General features: G+C 52.1%; 1 pseudogene; it reads right to left on the reverse strand.

The window, feature by feature from the left end:
- Positions 1-254: 254 nt before the first annotated feature.
- LOC123115073 (very-long-chain aldehyde decarbonylase GL1-10-like) lies at positions 255-27,926 on the reverse strand (annotated as a pseudogene).

Below are 27,926 nucleotides of genomic sequence, written 5' to 3' on the forward strand. Positions count from 1 at the left end.
ACGATGAGCTTAACCAAATCATTTTAACTATCCATCATTACAACCGGGAAGCACACAAGCTAAATAGTAAGTAAATGATCGATGTTGGAAGATAACACTGATCTGCCCGTCTTCTAATAGCTGACGCACTGTATATGAATATCATACATATCACGGGCAGGGCACAGTATCACGAGCCAGGATCAGAATGATCCTACGGAGCATATCATCTGAAGGTATGTAATGCTTAGTGTTCTTTCCCTCAATTTTCTCCTTCATTTGTCGACATTCTTTTCTGCCACCATCTTCAGCTATCCATTGAGTAAATTAAGTGAAAAACAAGTTATATATATCCACGCTAAACTGTCAGTTTTCTAATTTAAAAAATGTAATGGCGTCATGTGGGGAAGAACAAGTATACCTTTGCTTGGCCTGCCTTGTGGCGTCTGAAGGCCTACAGCCAAAAAAAAGGTAGTGTTTAGTTTTCTGCAAAAGAGTGCTTAACGGATTGCAAGTTGAGAAGTTTGTGCAAGTAACAAGAAGCATACATTATCTGTCCCGTAGAGATAATCGCAATACGTGAACACAGTTGCAAAGTTGCTCTGGCAGTTCCCTCCCAAGTAGTGATGGTAGTCGTGGAACTCTGCTCCTCCCCAGAACGGGATAAGCTTTGTCGGGTTGAACGGGAAGTTGTACCTGCATTTGGAAATAAGAATCCATTTATATACAGGGAACTTATTCTTACTGAAAAGTACAGTTGCAGTCCAGCATGGAAAGAGTATTACCCGCAGTGGGTCTCGATGGCCAAACTAGGCACTATCATGAACTAGATGCCGAAGGTGATCATGTGGCACGGCGCGATGACCGGGCCGACGACGGTGGGACGACGATGATGAGCAGCTCGGTCCAGTGCGTGTATGGCGCGGCGAAGCCGTTGGGTGCAGTGATCTCATGGTGGACGTGGTGGATGTTGTCGTAGCACCACTTGGTGTGCATCAGCCGGTGGACCCAGTAGCTGAGATAGTCCTCCACAAGCAGGTACATGAGCAGCTGCGCCGCCATCTCCCCGCCCGACGGCAGCGGTAGCCCCATCCGGATCCCCAACATCTGATGACACGAGGCAAATCAACGCTAACTTACAGTGGAAGTAGGCAGCCTTGCAGAGGAGCTCAAGAAAATGACAATGTGTATAAACCTCTCTCGTAACAACAGGCTTTCGCCCCGCTTTATAGATAAAGCAACATAACAAAGTACACGGCCGAACAATACATAGTGATGAGGAGACTCTCTTACAAAGCAGATCAAAAGATACAACAATAACCTAGAACAAGCTAACACCTCGCCGAGACCTGGCCGGAGACTTCTGAGCTCCACGACAACACCCCCGAGAAGGTGACGGCATAAAACGTCGTCATTGCCGAGTCCAAGAACAGACAGAGGTTTTCATCCGGAGCTCTGGCAAGATGAGACCCATGACGAAAACTCCAAGAAGCAAGCGGCACCGACAGACGCCACCGACGCCGGCACCAGATGGCGCGGCGCTTTCGCTCGGTCACTCGTCAACGCCACCAAGAGGAGTTCCGAATACTATCCCCACGAGGTCCAACACATCCACCCTAGATCTGGGCACTGTCAGGGTAGACCAGAGCCTCCCACCACTCCACCCCTTGCCGCACACACGACCAAGAAGTAGAGTCACCACAGCCACCACGGAGCGTGCCGGAAAGCCAACCGTGAGGCCCACGATCCGGGACCACCGCCCGGGCATCCATGGTCCCGGACACCACCGGCCATCCACATCACGACCCCCTGACACGGTAGTAGGGGTGAAAGGGACCACTTTTCATTCCTAACCAGACATCGGTCACCGGATCTGGGTTAGCGCCTCCACAATAGGAGGCACCCACACATGCCTCCCGAGTCGGTCCTAGTGGACCTTGGGGATGCAACCTAGTGACTGCCGGCGGCCGTCGCCGAGCACCTGGAACCACGCCAAGCCCGTGGCCGCCGGAGCCAATCCGTCTGACGAAACAACAACACCCGAAGAGCCCAACTCGGACCGACGCCATGAGCAAGCAGCAGACACGAAGAGCACAACGCGAAGGAAGCCAACGCAGACCAAGTCAACCCCTCATACCTACGCGCCAGACGACGTCCATCACCATGAACCAAAACCACGCCGCACGCAGAAGACGTCCACCGCAGAATCGCACCGCTGCCAAACCGTAATAGCCGTGCCGCCCCATCCCAACTGGGGATCCTGAAGAGCGCAACGACCGACAACCACCCGGACCACGCCCATCCTCACCTACCCGGAGCGGAAGCTCCGATCCGCCTCGGGCCCAGATTTGGTCCACCCGAGCAACGGACCCTAGGCCCCAACCATCCGCCTCCACGCGCGTCATGGTGCGCCTCAGCGCCGCCTCCGCGTCGGACACCGTTGCGTAAGGGAGCATCGCGGGTCGCGGAGGTGCAGCTCGTGGTCTGTGCGCTCGAACGCTCGATTGGTGGGTTTTTGAAGAGGCTGTTTGTCTGTCTGACTTGTGGGGCACCAGTACGTGGGAAGTAGGCGCCGCTGCATGGTGCTGATTCATCCTTTTACGAACATGGTAAATATTTCAACTTTACGACAGATTCAGCCCCCCTTGTTTGGGCTACATATTCCTCAGGGCGGAGCCAGGATTTGAGGAGGGAAAGGGGGGGGGGGGGCAACTTGAGAAAAAAAAAATCTGATGCAAAAAATAATCAAATAAAACAAGGTTAGAGTCTGATGTGCTAACCTTGGCTTGAGCAGCGAATTAGGCTGCGTTGACTACCCACCGTCTGAACCAGATGGTGAGCACAGAGCAGGGAGAGCAATCATGGGCAGGTGGGCGGCATGGCACGGGACAGCGGCAGTGGCGCTAATCACACGTACACACTAATCACGGGAGAACGCAACTTCCAGGAGACTAGCGCGGAAGCTAATTTGCCAATATGGCCAAGTACATGGGCTTTTACATGGGCCTTTTCTTTTCTTCACGTTGAGACGGGGGGGGGGGGGGGGGGGGTTCGCTACATACACGTACCTGTTGGATGTTCGCTCGATCATTGGGAGGCGGGGGGGGGGGGGGGGGGGGAGGGGGGGGGGAACTAGGGGCGGCAAGAGTGAAACAAAACACCAGGCATGAGGCCGGGGGGGGGGGGGGAACTAGAGCGGCAAGAGTGAAACAAAACACCAGGCATAAGGCCGGGGGGGGGGGGGGAACTAGGGCGGCAAGAGTGAAACAAAACACCAGTCATAAGGCCGGGGGGGGGGGGGTGACCCCTGCTCGTCCCCCTGGCTCCGCCACTGCCTGAGAATCACTTTGCTATGAATTCCTAAGAATCAGCTGTGACTTTGGTTCCTAAAAATCAGTATCTGGTTGTTTGTTTACCCTATTATTTGTTAGTTTTAGAAATTGTGGGTGTTGTGAAATGTCAATAACGCCCTTAACTGCTGACTATGATGTTCATATGCAGATTTCATGGCATCAAGCCATTTCCCGGAATCTGGGCTCATCATCACTTCCTCATAGTTCGTAGGTTCATCATGGTCTAGTAACATGACTTCCAGAACAGGATTACTGTACCACACTGATGCGGACTGTACTTTGGAAGACCTACGAGGTTTTGTAGTAACTTGATCTGAAGATTCATCATCATCATCATTAGCTTGCTCACTAATTGGTGTAGGAATCACTGGAACTGATTTCTGTGATGAACTACTTTCCAATTTGGGAGAAGGTACAAATTACCTTATCGAGCTCTACTTTCCTCCCACTCACTTCTTTCGAGAGAAACTCCTTCTCTAGAAAGGATCCATTCTTAGCAACGAATGTTTTGCCTTCAGATCTGTTATAGAAGGTGTACCCAACAGTTTCCTTTGGGTATTCTATGAAGACGCACTTCTCTGATTTGGGTTCAAGCTTATCAGGTTGAAAACTTTTTTCATATAAGCATCGCAACTCCAAACTTTAAGAAACGACAGCTTAGGTTTACTGCTAAACCATAGTTCATACGATGTCGTCTCAACGTATTTAGTTGGTGCCCTATTAAACGTGAATGCAGCTGTCTCTAATGCATAACCCCAAAACGATAGTGGTAAACCGATAAGAGACATCATAGATCGCACCATATCTAGTAAAGTACGATTACGACGTTCGGACACACCATTACATTGTGGTGTTCTAGGTGGCGTGAGTTGTGAAACTATTTCACATTGTTTCAAATTAAGACCACACTCGTAACTCAAATATTCGTCTCCACGATCAGATCGTACAAACTTTATTTTTCTTGTTACGATGATTTTCCACTTCACTCTGAAATTCTTTGAACTTTTCAAATGTTTCAGACTTATGTTTCATCAAGAAGATATACCCATATCTGCTCAAATCATATGTAAAGGTCAGAAAATAATGATACATGCCGCGAGCCTTAACACTCATCGGATCGCATACATCGGTATGTATTATTTCCAATAAGTCAGTAGCTCGTTCCATTGTTCCAGGGAACGGAGTTTTATTAATCTTGCCCAAAAGGCACGGTTCGCAAGCATCAAATGATTCATAACCAAGTGATTCCGAAAATCCATCTTTATGGAATTTCTTCATGCGCTTTACACCGATATGACCCAAATGGCAGTGCCACAAATAAGTTGCACTATCATTATTAACTTTGCATCTTTTGGCATCAATATTATGAATATGTGTATCACTACGATCGAGATCCAACAAAGCATTTTCATTGGGTGTATGACCATTGAAGGTCTTATTCATGTAAACAGAATAACAATTATTCTCTGACTTTAAATGAATAACCGTATCGCAATAAACATGATCAAATCATATTCATGCTCAACACAAACGCCAAATAACATTTATTTAGGTTTAACACTAATCCCGAAAGTATGGGGAGTGTGCGATGATGATCATATCAATCTTGGAACTACTTCCAACACTCATCGTCACTTCCCCTTTAACTAGTCTCTATTTATTCTGTAACTCCTGTTTTGAGTTACTAATCTTAGCAACCGAACAAGTATCAAGTACTCAGGGGCTACTATAAAGACTAGTAAGGCACACATCAATAACCTGTATATCAAATATACCCTTGTCCACTTTGCCATCCTTCTTATCCACCAAATATTCAGGGCATTTCCGCTTCTAGTGACCATTTCCTTTGCAGTGTAAGCACTCAGTTTCAGGCTTTGGTCCAGCTTTGGTCTTCTTCACAGGAGTGACAACTTGTTTGCCATTCTACTTGAAGTTTCCCTTTCTTTCCCTTTAACCTTTTCTTGAAACTAGTGGTCTTGTCAATCATCAACACTTGATGCTCTTTCTTGATTTCTACCTTCGTCGATTTCAACATCACGAAGAGCTCGGGAATCATTTTCTTCATCCCTTGCATACTATAGTTCATCACGAAGTTCTAGTAACCTAGTGATGGTGACTAGAGAATTCTGTCAATCACTATCTTATCTGGAAGATTAACTCCCACTTGATTCAAGCGATTGAAGTACCCAGACAATCTGAGAACATGCTCACTAGTTGAGTGATTCTCCTCCATCTTTTAGCTATAGAACTTGTTGGAGACTTCATATCTCTCAACTCGGGTATTTGCTGGAAATATTAACTTCAACTCCTGGAACATCTCATATGGTCCATGACGTTCAAAACGTCTTTGAAGTCCCGATTCTAAGCCGTTTAAGCATGGTGCACTAAACTATCGAGTAGTCATCATTTTGAGCAAGCCAAACGTTCATAACGTCTGCATCTGCTCCTGCAATAGGTTTGTCACCTAGCGGTGCATCAAGGACATAATTCTTCTGTACAGCAATGAGGATAAACCTCAGATCACGGATCGAATCCGCATCATTGCTACTAACATCTTTCAACATAGTTTTCTCTAGGAACATATCAAAATAAACATATGAAACCAACAACACGAGCTATTGATCTACAACTTATTGCAAAATACTATCAGGACTAAGTTCATGATAAATTTAAGTTCAATTAATCATATTACTTAAGAACTCCCACTTAGACAGACATCTCTCTAGTCATCTAAGTGATCACGTGATCCAAATCAACTAAACCATGTCCGATCATCACGTGAGATGGAGTAGTTTTCAAAGGTGAACATCACTATGTTGATCATATCTACTATAAGATTCACACTCGACCTTTCGGTCTCCGTGTTCCGAGGCCATATCTGTATATGCTAGGCTCGTCAAGTTTAACCTGAGTATTCCACGTGTGCAACTGTTTTGCACCCGTTGTATTTGAACGTAGAGCCTATCACACCCGATCATCACGTGGTGTCTCAGCACGAAGAACTTTCACAACGGTGCATACTCAGGGAGAACACTTCTTGATAATTTAGTGAGAGATCATCTTAAAATGCTACCGTCAATCAAAGCAAGATAAGATGCATAAAGGATAAACATCACATGCAATCAATATAAGTGATATGATATGGCCATCATCATCTTGTGCTTGTGATCTCCATCTCCGAAGCACCGTCGTGATCACCATCGTCACTAGCGCGACACCTTGATCTCCATCGTAGCATCGTTGTCGTTTACGCCATCTATTGTGTTGGGGATATAGCTACTGAGTATAAATCGGCCAGGAGGGCCCGGTTCACCCTCGACTATGCCAAAGCCCATGAAGAATCCAGAAGATGGTGAAGTTATTAAACGAGCTTACAGGCATAAAAGCCCAAAGGTGGATTAGGGCCCATAGTGGTAAACCGCCATGACTATGTAACTTGTAATGTAAGTTAGGGAAGGAGAGACCGAACCGAACACTTTGTATGAGTCGGTTTGGATCTCTGTAGACCGGCCGGGCGTCAACCTGTGTATATAAAGGGACGACCTGGCCGCGGTTCAAGAACAACAGACAACAACTCGAGATCCTGGTAAGCATATTAGCTCCCTGGTCATCGAAATCCAATCAATTCCATCACAACTAGACGTAGGCTTTTACCTTCATCGAAGGGGCCGAACTAGTATAAACTCTCGTGTCCCTTGTCCGCTTTAACCCCTTCAAGCTAACCCGTTGCGATGGCTCTACGACTAAGTCCTTTCATGAGGACATCGGACGTGTTAATTCCACGACAGTTGCCGCCCACCGTGGGGCTATCGCACGATGGTGTCGATTTCTTGAAGGGCTGCTCTGAAGGACTTAAGGGGTACGTGATCGGACGGATGACAAAAAGTCGTCGCGGCAAGCTCTACATCAACAACGAAGGATGGGGCCCCGAGGCCAGCTCAATCGAGTACGGGTACCAGGTCCCCTTTGGCGGAATTCACGTCTTCATCGGCAAGATCGGAGAACCGGGCCCTGAGCCGGACATCTACACCGACCTCGTTGAGATGGCTCAGCGTGCGAGTCCAGCCCGGGTCAAGCCCACCGTGAAGCATGCGTTCGTAGCGGTGTGTTCGAAGGATATTCCGATGGCAATAGTATTCCGGACCTCCTTGAACCGCCAAGTCGGGTTGCTATTTACATGGCCGGAACAAAGCCCACGTTGCAGTCTTCATCTACCGCAGCGATGAATACCGGATCAGCAGCCGCGGCAGGAGTCCTGGTGCGCCGACTGGCGCAAGTCCTCTCCGGTTTGATGGACGCCTGGGCAACCTTGTTAACCGCGACAGTCACCCCGGAGACACGGGATCAGCACAATGCGGACGTTGCAAAGCTGAAGGACCAAATAACACAAGCTAAGGAGGACCTGGCAACTGAGGATACTAGGATGGCTGAAGAACGGGCCGCTTTGGATGCCCAGTCACAGCGAATACAGGCGCAGAATTACCATCTCATGCTGGATCGGACCGCATCAGAGGATGTGATGCGAAGGAAGTACCGGTCTTGTCTGCCGCTGGTTTACGAAGGGTTAAATCTCTTTTAGATACCAGGCGCTGGGCCGAGCAATCTTGTAGCTACAAACCGGGCTGATGCGCCTAGGACAGCTCCAGATCAACTACGGAAAGCAGAGCCACCCCAACGAATAGATAACCCGCCGCAATACGTGTCTACACCACCGGGTCACTTCTTGAGCCCAATGGATAACATGATTGCCGCAGCGTCATGCCTGGCAGCCATTCCGATGGAGGGCGATTCAATAGCAGCAATTGAAATGCGGCGGGCAAGAGACCTTCTTCAAACCGCCATGGTGCAGCAGTAGGCTTACTCGTATAGCTGGGATAGAATTCATTCAACCCCTCGTCCGAGCCCAAGCCATAGCAGGCGTATGGATGAACCGGAAGTGTCTAGCAGCGCGCGGCATCGTAATGCTCAAGATGTGGTGGATCATGGCAGTGCACGAAGGGATGCCGCTTTGGGTCGTTATCAACCCGCCCCGGTTCAGCCAGCAACGTCAGTTGACCGAGGCACCGGGCTTGCCTTCAGTTCCTGGGGAGTGCCGTGCCTTATTCCGGCTCTCCGTAATGTGCGTGTGCCCAAAGATTTCAAGGGTCCGCGCAAAGTGCCGAATTACACGGCGGATCAACCACCTGAGTCGTGGGTCGAGAGTTATGAGATGGCAATGGAGATGCTGGATGTAGATGAAGCAGCCTGTGCAAAGTACTTCACGATGATGTTGGAAGGAACGACCCGTACTTGGTTGAAAAATCTACCAGCTAATTCCATCGAGTCATGGGATCAGTTGAAGGCCCGGTTTATAGCCAATTTCAAAGACACGTGCAAACAGCCCATGTCCATTGTGGATCTGGATGCTTGTGTCCAAGGGGAGAACGAGTCAACAACTCATTGGGTACGCCGGGTTTCAGAAGTTTTGCACTCGTCCGACCGAATTAACGCTGGTCAAGCAATTATAACACTGGAGCGCAATTACCGGTTTAAGTCACTGAAGATGAAGTTGGGACGGCTCAAGCGCCACTACAACGACATGGGAACCCTCATGGCGGCTGAGGGAGTCCTGGACTAGGTGGTGTCTGGACAGCCGGACTATCATCGTCGGCCGGACTCCAAGACTATGAAGATACAAGATTGCAGACTTCGTCCCGTGTCCGGATGGGACTTTCCTTGGCGTGGAAGACAAGCTTGGCGATACGGATATGTAGATCTCCTACCATTGTAACCGACTCTGTGTAACCCTAGCCCTCCCCATGTCTATATAAACCGGAGGGTTTTAGTCCGTGGGACATCACATCCATTACAACAATCATACCATAGGCTAGCTTCTAGGGTTTAGCCTCCTTGATCTCGTGGTAGATCCACTCTTGTAATACACATCATCAATATTAATCAAGCAGGACGTAGGGTTTTACCTCCATCGAGAGGGCCTGAACCTGGGTAAAACATCATGTCCCTCGTCTCCTGTTACCATCCGCCTAGACGCACAGTTCGGGACCCCCTACCCGAGATCCGCCGGTTTTGACACCGACATTGGTGCTTTCATTGAGAGTTCCTCTGTGCTGTCGCCGATAAGAAGGATGCCTCTTCCCGTCTTCAAGGACGGTATCTTCGCCAAAGGAGCCTTGGCCGCCGGCCAAACTATCCGGCTAGGTGGTTTTCTCATGACCGCCTGTCCGGCCACCGCTTCGACAATGACCTCTCAGGTCGTCGAAAGCAATCTTCACGTCAGCTCGGAATTCGCCGAGCGGCTGGATCCAATAGAGCTCTCGTCCGTAAACGAGCTCTTGGATCGCATCGCCGCCCTGGGAGTTGCTACAGACTACGATCAGATTGGGCTTAAAACCGATCTGAGAGAGATTAACTCTCCCCAGGTCACCCACCATGTTGCAGTGATAGAGGAACAACACGGCGACTCTTCTCCTGTATTGAAAACTAGTCATGTCCGGGCTCCCGAACCCTCCATGCCGGATTCCCGTGGAGGGGCGGACTTCGATCAAGCACTAAACCTAAAGTCAGGCATCAGACCGGACTCGTTGGACAACATCCAGCAATCCAAGCTTCCGAATTCGGAAACTCCTCGGCCCTTAAGCCTCGAGATGGGTAGGGCTTCGGAATTAATTCCACCCACCCGCCCAGACATATGCGAACTATCTCTAATCCAGCAAGAGCCCGCTGAAACAGTACATCATTACTGGGCCAGATTCCTCCTGGTTATGAACAGGATAAAGGACTGCCGAGAGGAGAACGCAATCTCAATCTTTTGCAATAATTGCACGAACAAGGGAATCTTGAACACCATCAGCCATCGCGAAGTTACACGCTTCGCCGACCTGGCGTCCATAGTATGAAAGTACTGTGCGATGGAGAGTTTCCGGAAAACCGAAAGTAAATTTTGGGACAATCCGGCCCCGAATACAACCCTAGTCTGCAACAAAAGGGTGCATTACACTCAGGCACCAGCTACAAAAACCAAAAAGCAAAAACCCCATAAAGGGCACGGAACCGTACTGGAGGGATGGCTTGGCGGACCCTGTAAAATTCACAGTACAGAGGGCGCCACCCCAACACATAGCCTTCGATCATGTTGGATATTACGGCAGGTGGCCAAAAGTGGCGAGGAGCTTCTAGCCCCGGAATACCACTCCAACAACACCGGTACGGTATCAACAGTCTTCGAGACTTTCGCATCAAATAACATGCGGAAACGAACAATCCGCAGCCTCGCCGAAGTCTACCAAGTAGCAACAACAAATCCATGGAGCGACACAACCATCACCTTCAACGCCAGCGACGAACCTAAGTTCCGAACGGCCCGAGCACCAGCCGTACTGGTGCTTAGTCCAATAGTGGACGGCTTTCGACTTACCAAGGTACTCATGGATGGCGGCAGCGGATTAAACTTCATCTACGAGGAAACCCTTCAAAAAATGGAAATAGACTGGAGCCGCATTGAGCGAAGCAGCACAACCTTCAAAGGAATAATCCCTAGCCGGGAAGCGCGCTGCACCGGAAAAATCACACTCGATGTGGTATTCGGCACGCCGGACAATTACAGGTCCGAAGAAGTCACGTTCCAGGTGGCCCCGTTCAACAGCGGATATCACGCTATATTAGGACGAGAGGCATTCACAATTTTTCAAGCCGTACCCCATTATGGGTACATGAAGCTCAAAATGCCTGGGCCCGGCGGAGTAATCACTCTCGTTAGTGATCTGGACATAGCAGTCCGCGCCGAAAACAAGACAGCCGCATTAGCCCTGGAGGCACTATCTGAAGCCCTAGCGGCAGAAGAACTCACCGCGCTGCGCTCTATAGTGAATAGGGACGATGTGATACTCGATAAGAGATCCAAGTCCACCTCCTTTAAACCAGCGGACGAAATAGTAAAATTCCAGGTCCATCCAACGGACCCGACAAAGACGGCCTCCATCGGGGCACAGTTGAACCCGGATGTAGACGCCGCACTGCGCGAATTCCTTCGGGAAAATTGGGACATTTTCGCCTGGCACCCTTCAGATATGCTGGGAATCCCACGGAGATTGGCAGAACATAGCCTAAATATCCTAAAAGGGTTTAAGCCGGTCAAACAGGCTCTTCGACGATTTTCCGAACCAAAAAGACAGGCAATGGGAGAAGAACTAGCCAAACTATTGGAAGCCGGATTCATCAGAGACATCAAACATCCGGATTGGCTAGCAAACCTGGTAATGGTACCAAAGAAGGACAAATCCTGGCGCCTATGTGTCGATTTTAAAGACCTCAACAAGGCCTTCCCAAAGGATCCCTTCCCCCTCCCCTGCATCGACCAAATAATCGATGCTACCGCAGGGCACGATTCATTGTGCTTCCTGGACGCATACTCCGGCTACCATCAAATCAAGATGGAGGAAGCGGACCAAGCCACAACGGCATCCATTACTCCATATGGACCATTCTGCTTCAACACGATGCCATTCGGACTTAAAAACGCCGGCGCAACATATCAGCGCATGATTCAGACATGTCTGGCCACCCAGATCGGCAAAATAGTAGAGGCATACGTAGACGACGTAGTCGTCAAAACCAAACATGTCAAAACTCTAGTAGAAGATTTGAGGCTCACATTCGACAACCTCCGAACATATGACATCAAGCTGAATCCGGAGAAATGCGTCTTTGGCGTATCAGCCGGAAAACTCCTGGGCTTCATTGTATCCGGTAGAGGAATCGAAGCGAACCCGGCCAAGATCCGAGCTCTGTCATAGCTGGATATTCCAAAAGACCTCAAACAGATACAAAAATTGACTGGATGCATGGCGGCTCTAAGCCGCTTTATCTCCCGTTTGGGAGAAAAGGCATTGCCCCTCTATCGCCTCCTCAGACACACCGAACACTTCGAGTGGACGGATGCTGCCACTGCCGAACTCGAAGAAATAAAGGCCATATTGGCAACAAATCCAGTCCTGGCCGCGCCTAACCTGGGCGAACCAATGTTGTTATACATCGCGGCAACACATCAAGTTGTAAGCGCGGTACTCGTCGTTGAACGAGAGACAGAAGGGCATAAATTCCCTCTTCAAAAACCAGTATACTACATATCCACTGTTTTAACTCCCTGCAAGTCCCGTTACCCGCACTATCAAAAGATAGCGTATGCGGTGTTCATGGCATCCCGGAAGCTCCGACACTACTTCCAAGAGTGTTCGATAATAGTGGCCTCCGAAGTACCCCTAAATGACATTATAAACAACCGCGACGCGACGGGCAGGATTGCAAAATGGGCCATCAAGCTCTTACCCTTTGATATAACTTACAAACCTCGGCGAGCTATAAAGTCGCAAGTTTTGGCTAACTTTGTCGCTGAGTGGACTGAAGCCGAACTCCCTAAAGAGTACGGCGCATACTCCAATTGGATTATGCACTTCGACGGCTCCAAAATGTTGGCCGGATTGGGGGCTGGCATCGTATTGACGTCCCCAACCAGGGACACAGTCCAATACGTACTCCAGATAATGTACACGGACTCCAACAACGCAGCCGAGTACGAGGCTCTCTTACATGGCCTCCGGATGGCAATCTCCATGGGCATTCAACGCCTAGAGGTGCGCGGGGACTCAAACCTCGCAATATCCCAAGTAAATGGAGACTTTGACGCCAAGGATCCGAAAATGGCAGCCTATCGTAACGCTGTCCTTAAAATGTTAGCTCGGTTCGAAGGACTTGAATTCCACCACGTAGCCAGGGATAACAACCAAGCGGCCGACGCTGTCCCTCCAAATATCTTCCTGGAACGGCTGTTTAATCCATCCGTACTATGGGAAGAGGAGTCCGGCAATAACAAACCGGAAGAAGCCGCACCAACTGACACAGAGCAATCTGACACAATCGGCGATTCAGCCGTTGAAATAACACCTTCAGCCCACGACATAATGGCAGTAGTTGCCCCGTGGACAGAGCCATTCCTAGCCTACTTGCTTAGGCAGGAACTTCCTGAAGACCAAAATGAGGCCCGCTGCGTAGTTCGGCGATCCAAGGCCTACAAGGTCCATGAGGGAGAACTCTATAAGAAAAGCGCAACCGGAGTCCTTCAAAGGTGTATCTCCGAAGAGGAAGGGCGGAACCTTCTGGCTGAAATTCATGCCGGACTAGGCGGACACCACGCTGCAGCTCGGGCCCTTGTAGGAAAGGCATTCCGTACAGGATTCTATTGGCCCACGGCCTGGGTAGATGCTCAGGACTTAGTCCAAAGATGCGTCGGTTGTCAGCTCTTTGCTAATCAGAGCCATATGCCACCCACCGCCCTCAAAACTATACCCATTACCTGGCCGTTCGCGGTCTGGGGGCTTGACATGGTTGGACCCCTTAAAGGGGGAACCCACAAGCAAAGGTACCTATTGGTCATGGTGGATAAATTCACCAAATGGATAGAGGCCAAGCCAGTTAAAACGGCAGAGTCCGGACCAGTGATAGACTTCATATCCGGGGTAGTACACCGTTATGGTGTCCCCCACAGCATCATCACCGATAACGGCACGAACTTCACGGCCGACGAGGTTAAATCATGGTGTAAAAATATGGGCATCAAGCTTGATTACGCTTCAGTCTATCATCCTCAAACCAACGGTCAAGTGGAACGAGCAAATGGTCTAATAATGAGCGGCATCAAACCCAGACTAGTGCGGTCCCTTACGAAATCTGACACGCACTAGGTAGAGGAGCTCGACTCCGTACTCTGGGGGCTGCGGACAACGCCCAATCGTACTACCGGATTCACACATTTTTTTTATGGTATACGGCGCAGAGGCAGTTCTGCCCTGCGACATCATTCATGACTCACCTCGAGTGCACATGTACGAAGAAAGAGAAGCCGAACTGGATCGGCAGGACAGCTTGGACGCATTGGAGGAAGAACGCGACATCGCCAAGGCTCGTTCCGCATTCTATCAGCAGCAGGCTCGAAGATATCAAATCAGAGAAGTACGGGCCAGGACTTACAAGGTCGGTGAACTAGTTCTACGCCTGCCGGACAAGAAAAAGGACAAGCTCAAGCCCAAATGGGAAGGCCCCTTCATTATCGATCAAGTCTTGACCGGCGGAGCGTACCGTCTACGAAATGTGTCGGACAACCGACTCGAGCCTAACCCATGGAACGCAGCCCGCCTCCGAAGATTCTATGCCTAGCGTCGGACTAAGAGTTCGTCCCCTTCCCCCGTCCAAATTTTTACACTTCAGCTGTCTTTTGTTTCTCTTTTTTCTCTCACCCCTATTCATCAAAGCCTTAAAAGGCTTACTTGCGCATTGTTCACACACACTTGACGTGCCATCTGCACTCATTATACCTGGGTGCTTCTTTACCAGAAGCTTAATTATAAGGGCTTCATGCCGAGCACATGTGTCAAACTTCCACATTTACCTTTTATTCACCATTATATGCATCGATATGACTTAAGTTTTGGCCAAGCTGGGTTGCCTGGCTCCTGTGCTTACCCCTACATTCCCGATTGTTCGGCTAGGAGGTAAAGGGAGCACCTCTGCGATTGTTACTGCCGGGTCAGCCGGATGTGTACCTCAGACTGGGTGAAGCCGAAAGCTAGCGTTCTTAAGGGAATATTCGGTCGGTGACTTGAAAGATGATTTTTTACCTACTTATTTATCTGCCCCCAGATGTTTTTCTGCTCTTTTCGCAGTTCGGACATGCACTTTAGGGCATGCCTACCAGGGAAAGGAACCGTTAACGGAACTATTCTCCCTGGAAGATGTTTGTTACTAACCATGTAATATAACATAACTAGTTGGGCACTTGTCTGATAAAGCACTAATGACCCCTACGCCTGGTCTCCATGCATGCCCCAGTTCTTTCTTAACCGAGAAGGTATTCGGAGACACTCCGGACTCTAGGATCCCGAGGTCGAAGCGAAAAGGTCGGCAAAGACAAACGATCTACAATCTGGCTAGAAGGCATTTTACATGTCATTTTAAAATACATTGTCAAATCGACTGACTGTATTCCTCCTCAATCCCGTCTAACAGGCTGTCTAATTTACAGTCCCGTTGGGAAAATTTAGCGGCCAACTCTACTTGGCCGTATACTAAGCTCACAGGGATCTCCTTCCCATCAGGCCCCACAGGTCCGACTTCGGCCATGTGGTTGGGATCCGCCTTCTTGTACCGCGTCTTCACCATGGCCCAGGCCTCCCTGGCACCTTGGCGGCAGGCCGAAATCTTCCATAAATGGAAGCGCTGCCGCACTCCCTGAAGTTTCTCTGCAAGCTCCTCAAGGCCCTCGGGTAGGGAGAGGGCTGGCCATAAAGCCTGGACGACGCCGCTCATTGCCTGCCGAACTCGTTCGAGTAGTTGCAACAGTTCGGGAAGTTGATCACCCGTTGATACGGGCATCTCCTCTGCAGGGCGACCTGTGAGTATACCTACAAACATATTTTGTCAATTGACTTCCTCGCCGAACTCTTCTTTTCAAAGGAGTTCGCTCAAGCACTTACTATAGATGCCGCGACGAAGCCGCTGATTCTCCTTAACGGAGCCAGACAGCTCGGCCCGAACACCTTTCAGCTCTTCTCCAAGCTGGGCGTGGGCATCCTGGAGCTTGTTCCTTTCCTGCTGCACCCTATTCAGCACCCTCTCACCGGCCTTCAGCTGGCGCAGTAGTTCCTGCCTGTCCGGATCTTGTCCGGCAGCACCTGCAATGTCATTATTAGACTTGCGCACACGCTGCACACCACTTATCTTTTTAAAATAATGTGTTACCAGGAGGGGTCTCTGTGTTTCCTCCTGCGGCAGCAAGTGCGGCCTCGAGTTGGGCTTTACACTCTTGCAGCTCCTGAGACAGTTGGGTATTCTTCTCCGTAAGATCCTGCGTTTCAAATGATCCTTAAATCAGTTAATATAACTACTTTAAGTCTCGGGGTCTACTGGCATATACAACTATTAAATTCTCTTACCCGTATGTCTTTTACATACTGCTCCGTAGCTCTGGTTAAACCATCTTGAGCAGCACGGAGGTGCGCGTCCCCCGCGTTAAAGGCATTCAACGCCTCAGGGGAGAAGCACGCGTCACGAAAAACTGTCCGGCGGCGCCTGTGGTTCATGGCGCTCTCCACCTTAGACTTGGTGGCGGACAGTCTGTCGGCATCCTCCGTTGGAGGAGTATCCGGCTCGCGCCTTGCGCTCGCCTCCCCCTCCAGACCAGGTGCTGGAACCTGGCTGGTAGAGGTTGGGTTGGCAACCTCTACGCCCGCAGTCCGGCGGACGCTTTTTCGCCTACAAAAAGTCATGAGCATTCAAACTCTTCCTAGGAACGTTGCTTTAAATAACGGACCATGAGCTATACCTTTGCGGCGACGTTTCAACCCGCGCCGCGCTCCTCTTCCGCCTACTGGGCCGGACTGACCCTTGTTTGTCAGCCGCTGTGGGCTCGGCTTCTCGCCTTGAAGGCGCCTCCTGCAAAGCGCCATCGTATACGGTGGTTAGAAATGAGCAAGGAAGAAATAATGGTGTCAGGACTTCGGTCGCAGTCACCTGGGAAGCCGGATATAGTCTGGGGTAGTCAGCCGTAATGGCGACTAAAGCGTTATCCATGCTGAGCTGGTGGAACACCCCGTCGATTAGCTCCACCTTAATGTCCGGGTCCTCTTCGGAGGCCGGATCCTGGGATCTCTCTGATCCTCGGGTTGCGGAGCTGGGCTAAGCATGCCCTCCACAATCCGTCACAGCTCCTGCGTCGAAAGCATGATATAAGAAACTTAAACTTTGAAAGCATGGGTCGGGCATACAAAGTGTTCACTTACCCAAGGCCGAGGGTTATTCATGGAAAAACCATTCAACGGGGTCGTCTGGAGGAAATCCTCCTTCTCCCCCTTGTATAGGCCGGACATGATCTTCGCCAGTTCTTCGGTTGATCCCGACCCTTTGCGGCCATGACGGGTGGCATCGTCCTCCCCGTTGAAATCCCACATAGGGTGGCCCCTGTATTGCAGCGGCTGCACCCCTTGCATAATGCACGTTGCCATGACTCCAATCATGGTCAACCCGGAATGGGCCAGTAACCTTATCCGACCCATCAAATAATGGACGCTCTTGTCTTCCTCCAGCTGGGGGCTCCCTGGGCGCCAGCTAAGGCGTTTCTTCAGAGGAGCATTACTGAACTCCGGGAGGCCGATCCGAACAGGGTCCGGCAGCGGAGCGTCTTCTACGTAAAACCATTCTGAAGGCCAGTCTTCGGACGCCTTCTTAGGGGTTCCGGATGGATATCCAGTCCCGGCGATGCGCCATATTTCGGCACCGCCCACTTGATATATGGACCCCTCGTGAGAGCGGGGTACAAGGCAGAACAACCTCTTCCACAACGCGAAATGGGGCTCGACGCCCAGGAATAGCTCGCAAAGAGCTACGTAACCCGCAATATGCAGGATAGAGGCGGGCGTGAGGTGATGGAGCTGGAGTCCGTAGAACTCCAGGAGCCCGCGGAGGAACAGATGTACAGGAAATCCGAGCCCCCTTATCAGATAGGGGACGAAGCATACCCGCTCCCCTTTGTTGGGACTTGGGGTAGCCTCCGCTTGCTTCCCACCTTTGTAGGTGGCCAGCCCGGCACGAACCGGAACCATGAAGGCCGGAGGGAGATATCCCTCCGCTTGGAGCGTCACCAGCTCGTTGTGCGGGACAGAACATCTCCTCCAATCTCCTGGCAGAGGGCTGGGAGCGCGAGAAGAGGAGCCGCGTCGACGGTCCATGTTGGAATGGATTCTTGGTCGGAAGCGCTCCGATGAGTACTCACGGAAGGAAGATAGTGTGATTTGGATCTGGATTCTTGCCTCTCTTATAGGCAGATTATTTGCACAACTAGGGGGTAAAACGTAAAAGATACCCTGGCTTTTCGCATTCGTGCGACGCGTGGAAGAAGGCCATTATTGGGCGTGGAAGCCAAGGAGCGCGACATTTATAAGGAAGCCTGTCGGTGTACTAAAGTAGGGGTACCTTAGTATCCCGAACTTGTGCACGGGCAGTCGCAGCGTCCCGCGGCAAGGCTTGCCGGGTGTCCGCCAAGATCCTCCGTAGTTCCTATTTGATGCCATTCAAGAACAAAGTGTTAAGCTAAGAACACAAGACCCCGGCAAGAGGAGATTGCCGGGAAGGACAAGGCCCCGACAAGAGGAGCTTGCCGGGAAGGCCAACCAAGGCATTTTAAGAAACTTGCCGCGACGCGCCGCGCGTCCCGGCAAGACCCGGCGAGCGACAAGCTTCCGGGCGCGACAAGACAACGACCGCGGCAAGGCGCTTGCCGCGGCAAAGCCACCACTTTGTGCCTACGCTCCAGCGCATCCGTCGCCGTGTCACCGCAGGACCGTTCTAGGCGCACGTGGCGGGAAGCTGTGCAGCCAAGCGGTGCAAGGTGGTGAGTGGAGATGACGAGAAGACCATCGTGGCAAGCGGTGGCGCCCCAAACGGTCGTTTTCTGCACTGTTTGGGCGACCGGACGGGCATTAAATGCCCTTGTCCCCTGCCGTCAGAGTTAGGTAGGATTCTGTAGCAGCAGTTGTACCAACCCCCCTTTTTACATTTGTGCCCCTGACTGCGTTGCCACCTGTCGGTGACCCCTTTAGCCTATAAAAGGAGGCCCATGCGCAACGTAGAGGGGGTTCGACTCCTTCGAAACCACAGAACGCTCACGCTCTTGAGCAAGAACATAATACCACCGCAAAGCAGCAGTAGGAGTTTTATCTCTCCGGAGAGCTCCGAAGCTGGGTAAATCCGCTCGTGTGCTCGCCTCGATCTGCTCTTCGTGCGATCTCCGCTCCCTGCCGGACCGAGAAGGGGTCCCTGCCCCATAGGTGCTCGTTTCCCACGACATCTTTGGCGCGCCAGGTAGGGGGCGTCGAGGTTGTGCGAACCTGATCCGGCGTTCGCGCGCGCTACATCAACATCTTCATCGACATGACACCGAAGAAGAAGACTTCAGAGGTGGCTGCTCCGTCCACGTTGCTCCCACCACCACCGGAGCAAATGGGTGGTGGGGTAGATGCCGACGGAGGAACGGGCGCCGACGAGGGAGCTCATTATGCTACCAGATCCAAGGACAAGGCCCCGCAAACTTTGGCGTCCGTACATGCACCACGCCCCTCTCAGGAGGCGCGGGACCGACCACGCCATGGTGCTCCTAGTACCGTGCTTGCGTTGGAGCAAGGCCGAGCTGGTGGATGTCAGGACGCTCAAGGCCAGCATGCACGGCAGCACGCCGACATGAGCGTGGCGCGGTCGCCTGTACGGGATGCTGCTCCTTCTAACCCAGTTAGAAGTTCGAGCGTATCCCGCTCCTCGCACCGTTCGCCACCACCGCCCAAGACTCCAGAAGAAGCGTTGGCTCGAGCCCAACTGCTCCTGGATTACCCTCCGGCGCCGGACAAGATCGACGATTGGAGGGCCACCATTCAGAGCCTCATCGGCTTCGCCAACGGCGACACTCCTCGGCAACCAAGCACGTCGAAACCGCGGCGAGACGCCCAAACGCGGGCCGATGACGACAAGACCAGAGGAGGTGCAACTTCCATGCACTCTCCGCCCCGAAGGCCAAGATCGCTGACTCGTCGGGTCAACCTCGACAGTGACTCCACCGCGTCGTCAGATCCGCGAGCTCGTCGCGATCAGCGCCAAGTTCTTCAAGAACGGCATCAAGAAGACGCTCGAACCCGCATTGAGCGCCGAAGAGAAGCGCAGCGTCAGTCCGACCAGCGCGCTGGGCCCGCTGTCGACATGCATGCGCCAGGGGAACCAGGTGACTTGCCGTACGCGGTAGGTTGCCCTGCGTTTACCCGTGAGCTGCGGCAAGTCCAGTGGCCCAGTACCAAGAACTTCAAACCAGACATACCCGAGATGTACGACGGTAGGATACATCCATCGGAGTTCCTCAGCATCTACACCATCGCGGTGCAGGCGGCCGGGGGGCGCGACGAGAAGATTCTCGCCAACTACTTCCAGCTGGTGCTCAAGCCCAATGTCAGATCGTGGCTCATGCACTTGCCGGACGACTCCATCTCCTCATGGGCGGACCTATGCCATTAGTTTGTCGGCACCTTTACAGGCGGCCACAAGCCTCATGGCCAAGAGAGCGACCTTCATCTGCTCGCCCAGAAGGAAGGAGAGTCCCTGCGTAAATACATTCAGAGATTCAGCCGTGTATAGCACGACATCCCAGATGTCCACCCTGCCGCGATCATCAGCGCGTTCCATCAGAACGTGCGAAACCGCAGGATGCGGGAGGAGATGGCGATGTGCAAGATCAGAGACGTCAGTGAGCTATATGCCCTGGCCGACAAGTGTGCACGTGCTGAAGAAGGGAGGAAACTCCCCGGAGAGAACACAGAAGCAGGAGGATCTGATAGCGAGGATGCTGCCTCGGCAAAGAAAAACCGGCGGCGGAACAACAGGAGGAAGAAAGGCAAAGATGTGCTAGTTGTCGAGCAGTCCGGCAACGGAGGTGGCGCCAAGAAAGCCAAAGCTGGTAGCTCCGGCGAGGAGGCTGTGGCGGTCGCCGACAAGCAGGACGGCGCCAACAAGCAGTACTGCAAGATCCACCGCACCAAGGGCCATGATCTCCAGAGTTGCAAGAAGGTCGAGAAGCTTTTCGAGCTGCAAAAGGCTGAATATGAGCGACGCGACAAGGAGAAGGCCCAAGAAGGTGCTGGGGGAGCCGACAAGAAATGTCCCGGCCGGGGAGGGCGCCGCGGCAAGGCCAAGCAGCGGCAAGGAGACAGGCCTCCCCACGGCCGCGACAAGGATGAAGATGAAGACGAAGATGAAGAGATGGATGAGGATGAGGCCGACGAGCAGGAGTTTCAGAAGGCAACAGAGGTTTTGTGCATCGACGGCGGTGCTTCTCTGCATACCTCGCACCGCCAGCTCAAACAGTGGGCGCGGGAGGTTAATGCAGCAGAACCGTCAGTTGAGTCGCGCAAGCCTCTGAAGTGGTCCAGCACGCCCATCATCTTTGATGTTGAGGATCACCCTGATCGCATAACTGTGGTCGGGTGCTTGCCGATGTTGGTTTCACCAACTATCCGCAACCTCAAGGTCACAAAGATGCTGGTTGACGGCGGGGCCGGCTTGAATCTGATCTCCTCCGCGGTACTCCAGAAGCTCCAGATCCCCGACAGCGAGCTCGAAGAGACCGACACTTTCCAAGGAATCAACCCGGGAAGGAGCAAGCCGAAGGGGAAGATTACACTGCCAGTGACATTTGGCAGCAAGTTGAACTTCAGGACTGAGAGGGTCACTTTTGACGTTGCTGACTTTCCATTGCCTTACAATGGGATACTCGGCCGTCCAGCACTCGCCAAATTCATGGCAGCCTCTCACTATGCATACAACATGCTGAAGATGCCAGACCCGATAAGTGTCATCTCTGTCCCTGGAGACAAGAAGGATGCTCTTATCTGCGCCGACAAGATCTACCGGGAAGCAGCAGCCGTAACAGATCGCAAGTCACTTACCGCTGAAGCTCCCAGGGGAACGAAGAAGACCAAGTCCGGCAAGAGTTCTGATGCCCACTCCGGCAAGTGCACCTCTTCGTAGTGCTGCGCTACCGTCGAGGACGCACCATCGAGCTCCACCGGCAAGTTTAAGAAGGCAAAGACAGCTTCACCAGAGACCAAGAAAGTGGCCGCCAAGGAGGACGGCACTGGTGGTACCTTCACCATCAGTGCCACGCTTGACCCTAAATAGGAAAGCGCGCTCATTGCTTTCCTGCGGGCGAATGTCGACGTGTTTGCATGGCAACCGTCTGATATCCTCGGTGTTCCCAGGAAAGTGATTGAGCACCACCTTGCCGTCTGTCCTCACGCGCGGCCCGTCAAGCAGAGAGTCAGGAAACAAGCAGTGGAGCATCAAGAATTCATTGCAGAAGAGATCAAGAAGTTGGAAGCAGCAGGCCTTGTCAGAGGAGTGCTCCATCCTACGTGGTTGGCCAATCCTGTAGTCGTGCGCAAAGGGAACGGGAAATGGAGGCTTTGTATTGACTTTACTGATGTTAATAGAGCTTGTCCCAAGGATCCATTTCCCTTGCCACGCATTGACCAGATTGTTGACTCCACGGCCGGATGTGATCTGCTGTCATTTCTTGATGCATATTCAGGGTATCATCAGATCTTCATGGCAGAAGAGGATGAACAGAAAACCGCATTCATTACTCCATGTGGCACGTACTGCTTTGTACGGATGCCTTTCGGACTAAAGAATGCCGGTTCAACATTCGCAAGAGTAGTCAGTCATGCTTTTGAGCCGCAGTTGCACAGAAATGTAGAAGCTTACATGGATGACATAGTGGTCAAGAGCAAGGACAAAGCAACTTTGATCCAGGATTTGGACGAGACCTTTGCAAATCTGCGCAAGATCAATCTCAAGCTGAACCCCGAGAAGTGTGTGTTTGGGGTCCCTTCCGGCAAGCTTCTCGGGTTCTTTGTATCTCAGCGGGGGATTGAAGCCAATCCCGACAAGATCAAGGCCATTGAGCAGATCGAAGCACCAAAGCGCGTCAAGGATGTGGGAAGGCTTGCCGGCTGAATAGCTGCTCTCAGCAGGTTCATCTCTAAGTCCGCGGAGCGCGCCCTGCCATTTTTCAAACTTTTGAAAAAGGCAGGTCCGATGAAATGGACTCCGGAAGCGGAGGCCGTGCTCCAGGATTTGAAGAGATACCTGTCCTCCACTCCAATACTTGTCGCACCTAAGCCACAAGAGAAGTTGCTGCTGTATCTAGAGGCAACCAATCAAGTGGTTAGTGCTGCGTTAGTGGCGGAGAGGGAGGCGGATGATGAGCCAGTGGCCGCGGCAAGCGCATCCAGTGACAAGCAGGGGGCTTCTCCGACAAGCTCTGGTCCCGACAAGGATGAATCAGCACAGCCACAAGAGGAAAAACAGAAGAAAATGGTGCAGCGCCCAATTTATTTTGTCAGTTCCCTTCTGCAGGGGGCTAGATCAAGGTACTCTGGTGTGCAGAAATTGCTTTTCGGCCTTCTCATGGCCTCAAGGAAGCTGCGTCATTACTTTCAAGCACATGAGATCACAGTTGTCACTCGTTTTCCGTTGAAGAGGATATTGCAAAATCCAGAAGCAACAGGCAGGATTGTCGAGTGGGCACTGGAACTGTCAAGCTTTGGCCTCAAGTTTGAGAGTACCTCAACTATCCAGAGCCGAGCATTGGCAGAATTCATAGCGGAATGGACGCCAACACCTGATGAAGAAATTCCGGAAATGAGAATCCCCGTCAAGGAGGCAAACAAAGAATGGGTCACTTTGATGGTGCCTTCTCGCTGCAAGGCGCCGGTGCGGGCGTGTTTCTTGTCGCACCCACCGGAGAGCACCTCAAGTACGTGGTCCAGATGCACTTTCCTAAGGAGCAAGCAACAAACAATACTGCAGAGTATGAAGGTTTGCTTGCCGGACTCAGAATCGCTGCAGACCTTGGGATCAAGAAGCTCATTGTCAGGGGTGACTCACAACTTGTCGTCCGCCAAGTAAACAAAGATTATCAAAGTCCGTTGATGGAAGCTTACATTGACGAAGTGAGAAAGTTGGAAGAACATTTTGACGGCCTGCGGATGGAACATGTTCCGAGAGCCCAGAATGATATTGCAAACGGCCTGTCAAAGTGCGCCGCACTCAAGTTACCTGTGGAACCAGGAATTTTTGTGCTCAAGCGTACTCAACCATCTGTAACACCGTCGACTGGACAGAGCAAGAAGAGGAGGTTGGTTTCTGGTGACTATTTTCCTGCAGAGCTCCCCGAAGCCGCCGCCAAGAAGGTCCCCAAAATCAACACAAAGAGTGCTGAGGGGCAGTCTGCTCCGATAAGCCCTAGGGTTTGTTCCGTTGAAGCAGACGCCCCCGACAAGTTTTGCTCCGGCAAGCTTGCCGGGGAACATCACGCTCCGGCTGAACCGCAGATTCTTGCCGTAGAAGCGGATGTTCCCGCAGCAGCATACGTGCCTTTAGTCCTTGTTGTCGAGCCACAAGCTCCAGCATGGGCACAACAGATTGTCCGTTTCCTTCAAACAGGAGAACTTTCCGAAGAGCAAGAAGAAGCGGAGAGAGTAGCCTGGCAATCAAGTATGTACCAGTTTGTCGATGACATACTGTACAGAAGAAGATTCAACGGAGTGAAATTGAAGTGTATTCCCCGGGAAGATGGACAAGAGCTGTTGGCGGAGATACATGGAGGCATATGCGGCCACCACATTGGCGCAAGAGCACTTGCCGGCAAGGCATTCCGGCAAGGTTTCTTCTGGCCGACAGCCCTCCAAGATGCAACTGCGCAAGTAACCAAGTGTGAAGCGTGCCAGTTCCACTCCAAGCAGATACACCAACCAGCTCAAGCTCTCCAGACGATCCCTTTATCCTGGCCATTTTCGGTCTGGGGGCTCGATATCCTCGGCCCCTTTCCCCGAGCTGTCGGGGGCTTTGAGTACTTGTACGTTGCAATCGACAAGTTCACAAAGTGGCCGGAAGTGGAAGCAGTGAGGAAGGTGACGGCACAGTCAGCAGTCTAGTTCTTCAGGTCGATTGTTTGCCGTTTCGGGCTCCCTAACAGGATCATCACCGACAATGGCACACAATTCACGAGCCGCACCTTCATGCAATACGTCCAAGATCTTGGCGCCAAGATCTGCTTCGCTTCTATTGCTCACCCGAGAAGCAACGGTCAAGCGGAGAGGGCAAACGCTGAAGTGCTGCGCGGGCTCAAGACCAGAACTTTCGACAGGCTGCACAGGTGCGGAAGGAACTGGATCGAGGAGCTGCCGGTGGTTCTTTGGTCGATCAGGACGACGCCAAATCGAGCCACTGGCCAGACACCTTTTGCTCTTGTCTACGGAGCAGAAGCAGTTCTCCCCATGGAACTCGTATACGGATCGCCTCGAGTGCTCGCTTATGATGAGCTTGAGCAAGAGCAGCTGCGGCAAGATGACGCGCTGCTCCTTGAGGAAGATCGTCTTCAGGCTGCTGTACGAGCTGCTCGATACCAGCAAGCTTTGCGCCGCTACCATAGCCGCAAAGTTAATGCCTGAAGTCTCGAGGAAGGCGACCTTGTTCTTCGGCGCGTTCAATCCGCCAAGAATTCCAACAAGTTGACGCCGAAGTGGGAAGGCCCTTATAGGGTGAAACGAGTCACTAGGCCTGGCGCTGTCCGCCTTGAGACCGAAGATGGCTTTCCGGTGAGCAATTCTTGGAACATAGAGCATCTTCAAAAGTTTTACCCATAAGGCGCGGTTGCCGGAACCTGCTGTTCCGGCAACCACCTTTTGTACAAGCCTTGCCGCTGTTGCATGTAACCGTTTGTACAAAGCCGGGTGCAGACCCCGTGCTTAAATAAAGATCATATGCTCCGCAAACGTTGTCAAGTTTCATGCTTTCTTTCTTTTGCATGTATTATCTGACACTTTGTGCAGCCCTTGCCCCCGGTAAGCATTAACGAGCCTTAAGGCTCCATATCTTTATTTTCTCTTCTTTCTTTTCCTCAAAAAGAAGGTTCCTTCGCCCACAAGTTCACTGGGGGGGGGAGAAGGAGATAATGGTGTGGACCAGGCGTCGTTCAAAAAAAGTATAGCCTTGCCGGGACGCAGACGACAGAAAAGATAAGTTGCCAAAGTTTTAGCACAGCTAGTTTTGAGATTTTTCTTTAAGTTATTCTCCTTGAACGACCGTGCTTTGTATGGAAAACCTGTGCGCGGAGGAACCGACTCGTGGCTGGTTGCGCCCTTACTTTGTTTCAAGTCCGCTCAACAATGTAAGTGTGCTGCGACTAGTTCCAACAAGGTTTCTTGCCGGAGGCAACACCGCCAGCAGGCTGCTGATGTTCCGCACTCAGCGCTCGCGGCAAAGGTGCCTGCGCCGGCAAGTTCCCTAAAAGCGTAGGGTAAAAACATACAAAGGAGGGAATGAAGTAAAGGAAATAACATAGCAAGTACTACCCAGAATAAAGTTATATTACAATAATAACCTTGTCGTGCTCTAATGGATTGTTCCCGTAACATGTCTAGCAGCGGCAAGAAAAAGGAGAGAACAAGCGGCCTAATCAACGCGACCGTCGTCAACCCTCTTGACCTCGTTCACCCTGTTCACAATGGGTGCGACAAGGGCCTTGAGTGTGTCAAGATCGGCGTCCGCCGGCAGCCTCTTGAGGACGTTGGTGAGGTTGAGGCCTGGGTTGCGGAAGGCCACCTTCACCAGCACCTTCTCCAGAACTCCGGCACAGATCGAGCGCGACTCGTCGGCCAGCTGCTTCGGGATCCTTTCCTGGAGTTGCTGGAGAGCCGTCGCCACGCCCTTGAAGAACAGAGTAAGCTTGGCGCTGGGCTGGAGGTTCTCGTCGGAGGAGTACCCGAAGCCCGCCAAGTCCAGTTGCGTCAGCTCCTCGTCGATGACAACAACAATGTTGACGAGGCCCTCCGTCCAGAGCTCCACCGTAGCCCTGAAGGTGTTTTGAGTCTCGGCGGCCCTCGTCAGCAGCTCCTCGTTGCCCTTGATCTCTTTCTTCAAGTCATCCTCTCGCTTCTTGGCGCCGTCCAGCGTCTCAGTCAACGTGACCAGCTTCAGCTCCAGATCAGCATTTGAGTCCTTGACGGCGTTCAGTTCCTTGACCTTATCGGCGAGTTGAACTTGCAGATCGCCATGAGCGAGGGCATCCTTCTCGCGTTCGCGCTGGAGTGCGGCAAGCTCCTCATCCTTCCCTTTCAAATCAGCCTCCAGCTACGTCATCTTCACCTCCAATTCCTTCTTGGCGGCCTCGGCAGCTGCGGCAGCATCCTTCGCTTATTTGAGCACCCCGCCAAGTGATTGCTCGCGTGCGGCGAGCTCCTCCTCGTAGCTGTCTAGATTGACTTTCCGCTGTGTCATTGCACCTTCCCGGGTGGACATCTCTTCAGCGGCAAGCCTCTGTTGCTCCTCAGCTTCTGCCTTCTCGAGGAGGAAGGCCTTCTGCGCCTCGACAAGCTGCGCCCTCTCCTCCGCAATGGACCGGAGGGCCTCTTGGTTGCGGCTCTAGAGCTCCTCCGCATGGTTCTCTATGTCAACTCCCGCCTGCACGACAAGCGCTTCCCGGGATTCCAGTTTCTCTTGTCGGGCGCGGTAGAGCGACACCAACTTCTGGAGCAGCTGCTCCTCTTTGGTCTCGCCGCTGCTGCTGTTTGGTGCGTCAACCACTGTCAGCCCAGCAGAGGCGAGTACTTCTCCGTCAAATTCCTCTCCTTCAACCGGCGCCCTGGAGCTCGACGCCCAGGGAAGCCTGATGAAGACACCCTCGCCGGCCTTCAAGTAGGCGCCGGACTGGGGCTCTTCGGAGCCCGGTGCGGCATCAGCGGCGAAGGGGTCGGCGGTCGGTGTAGCGCCTTGCGCTCCTGCGCCCTCTGGGTCGTCAGTGCGATCGCCGAACCCCTCGCCAGCTCCTGCGCCAGCAGCCCTGGCGGCCTCTTCGTCGGCAGGATCGTCAGCGCCGGCCTCTTCCTCGGTGGCGGCGGCATCGTCAGTGTTGCCGCGTGCATCCTCCTCGCCGGTGGCCTCAGTTTCCAT

This window comes from Triticum aestivum, chromosome 5B (assembly GCF_018294505.1).
Source record: "Triticum aestivum cultivar Chinese Spring chromosome 5B, IWGSC CS RefSeq v2.1, whole genome shotgun sequence".
Taxonomy (NCBI): Eukaryota; Viridiplantae; Streptophyta; class Magnoliopsida; order Poales; family Poaceae; genus Triticum; species Triticum aestivum.